Here is a 3390-nt window from a genome sequence, read left to right on the forward strand (position 1 = left end):
AAGCCACCATTTTGAATTACTTTTGGTTTAGATTTCTCCTGCATGATGTGTGCTGAACATTAATAAACTGTTTCTCTCTCTCTCTCTCTCTCTCTTTCTCTCTCTCTTTTAATCTTTCTTTGTTGAAGAGTCCCAGCTGAAAATCTAAAAAGACAGAGGTAGTTTTGCCTCCTTTAAGGGGCTTTGTAGAATGGCCAATAGCAACAAAAAAAGTGATGAATTTTTACCTGGGAGATTGGAAAGGGAGTGTCAGGAATAATTTTATGCCTGAGTTAGTCATTAAACAGTATTTTGAAAGAATGTAGGTACTGGCTAGATAGATTGTCTGGGGTAAAATGAAGGGACTAGGATATTTCCATAAGTTTAAGCAAAATCACATAAGAATCAAAGAGCTTAGTATATTCATGGTACTACAGGACTCAACCAATTTTCTGTTGCTGCATAAAGTTATGAGGGGATATAAAAATCAAACTCAAGTAGAAAGAAAAATACTTTGTATAATATAATCAATTATCAGAGAAAGCTTTTTCAGAACAAAAAGGTATAAATTCTCAAACTTATTGCTTACAGAGGAAGCCCCAATAACTGTTAGATTAAGTTCTCCTTAGAGTTTAAATAAAAATGGCAATTTTGTTTTCCCTTACCACAGCAACACCATAGTGCTACATGAGCATGTAATAGGTTTTCAGGGCTGCTAGCCAGGGGGGTAAAGTAGGATTTGTAATTTCATAGTCCATCTTTCCCAACTATTTTGCAAGATCCATCACTTCCTTTGCCTCAAAGAGTAGGAATGTCTCTGTAGAGTATCTCATAGCATCTTTATTACTCAATATTTCCATTTTCTTGGTCCCACATTTTTATAGTGGCTAGACCCTGATTGACAGTTCCCAGTGAAATTGAAACTTCCATGCAATGGGAATACCTTTGCTGATAAGTGAACCCTTGGAACACCTGGCTGAGGGTTTCCCTTGTTATCTCTACACAACCAGATACTTCTTATTTTGGTTGCCATTACAACTTCCAAGCACCATTCTCAAAATATCCTGCCTTCATCATCTCTTTTATGGAAAATATAATTCACGATAAATCTAATTTGCCATTTTTTTTTTTTTAAATCAGTCAGGGCTCTTGTAGGAAACAACTCATCCTTGAAGGTTCATATGAATAAATAAACCACTTTTTACAGAAGGGATAAGCAGCATTAAAAGGGATGATGAGACTAGCAACAGTGGGAAGTTGTTTCTCTAGCAGAAAGGATAAGGTAAAGAAAAGGCATTTCCTAAGATTAGTGACAAAGGCAATTTGGAGGAGCCCCCAGGACAGCAGCTCTAAAGGTAGAAACACACAGCTATTGCCAGAGACGTGGCACCAAGAAAAGTAGAGGGCACAGATCCTTTGATTGTCTTCCCTCCCTTCCCCATCTTCTATTGTACCTTCCATTGGCCAACATGAGGGAAATACCAGGTGGGTAACTCCTAGTCATAGCACAGTAAAGGGAAGAAAATGGCTTTGTGGGAGGCAAGCAAATGCAAAATAATATGGAAATCCCTATGCTTATTTTTTAGGTTGACAATGCTGATTTTTCATATTCCGGAAAACTCTAACTATCGGATAGAAAATTATACCTTGGCTTCTGATGAGGACAGATCTTCTGGTGTTTGAACCCTGAAATGATAGGAGGAATCTAGTAACATTAACTATAATTTTTTTTAGGCAAAAAAAAAAAAAATAGGTTTGAATTATGGCTCCACTAATTAGCTTAGTCAAGTTACTTTGCATCCATGAACAGTTTTCCCATTTAACAAATTTATAGAACTATCAGGAAAAATATAAGTAAATAATTTATATTAAGCAATTATCACAGTGACTAGCATATTATAAGCACTTTGTAAATGTTAACTAATTTGTCTGTTTTAACCATGTAGCTTTGGATATAGAAATAATACCTACATCATAAAGTTGTGAGAATTAAATGAATAAATAAATGTAAAGGACTTAGGAAAAAAAGTCCAAAGTCTATTATTATTATTATTTAAATTAATACTTTAAGAACTATTCATTGAAATTTTAAAATTCAATACATTCTTATGTTTTAAAAAGCAGGAGATAAAAAAATATGTACAGGATAGTTCCATGTTTTATAATATGGAACCTAGTGAAGAACTTCAAATTATTTTAACAAAATGGCTGCATTTAAAAGTTGTTAGCTATTAATAGTAGAAATAGCACATCACCATAATGGAACATGACTCTGTTTTGGAAAAGACACTGGAATGGTCATTTAATTTTACTCATTATGGAAAATGACCCTCATCATTGACTAGCCCACAGAACTTGAGAAACTGCCCTTAGGGGATTCTCTGTGATAGAGTGTGGTTTCTGATTTTAGGAGCGATGATGTCTGATGCACATTTAATTATGCTCTTTGGCATCATTCTTTCATCAAAAGAATTATGTGATATAAAATCTGTCTTATGCCTTGGGCTGTGGAAAAAGGCATTATATCCATTATTTGAGGTGAAGTAGACTCCAGAAAGGTGGTATAGGATTGATAGCAATAATGAGGACCACGTGACTATGTAAACTATAAGGAGTTCTACAATAAATAAAGAAAGATCCTTCTAAACTTGAAGAAATTAATTTCTTTACCTGCTTAAAACATTTATGTTCTATGCCTGAATGCATACATTAAGTTGAGAAATATTGAGAATTCAATATAAATCATTTATCATCAGGTTGATGTGATATATAAAGATTTTAGAAAGATAAAGATTGACATGCAGATAATAATAAAAGAACATCTAGATGAAACATCAGCATTCTGAAATGTTGAAGACATTGATTTAATTTTCTAGAACAAAGTGAAGTTGAAAAAAATCATGAAAGATGATACAAATGAATATTTTATGCTAGCAACTATATTCACCAGTTATATTTTAAACCACTGCCCTTTTTTCCATCTTCATTGTAATTGCCCTAGTTTGGATATAGTTGTGGTTTGCTAAGACCTCCCAACACCCTTTGATGACTTCAATTTGTACTTTTAGTAAAACTGAAACTCTGTGCCTTGGCATTTAAAACCACGCCTAGTCTTGGTTTCACATACCTCTAAAACTCATCTACAAATCTCCTGCTTACTCTCAGTGTTCCAAGTTTCTTCTCATCTCAGGGACTTCACACTTGTTCTTCCTTTAGCTTGGAACACATTCTTTCAAGATATTCACATTGTTGGAATTCCCTTTTTATTGTGGCCTCATTTCAAATGTCACCTTCTCAGAGAGGTCTTTTTTTAAAGCCTACAGCACCTGGTCTTCCTAGGTGGTCTCCCATCCAAGTACTAACCTGCTTAACTTCCGAGATCAGAAGGGATCTGGCTTGTTCAGGGTGGCA

Source organism: Pteropus vampyrus, unplaced genomic scaffold (genome assembly GCF_000151845.1).
Source record: "Pteropus vampyrus isolate Shadow unplaced genomic scaffold, Pvam_2.0 Scaffold155, whole genome shotgun sequence".
Lineage (NCBI taxonomy): Eukaryota > Metazoa > Chordata > Mammalia > Chiroptera > Pteropodidae > Pteropus > Pteropus vampyrus.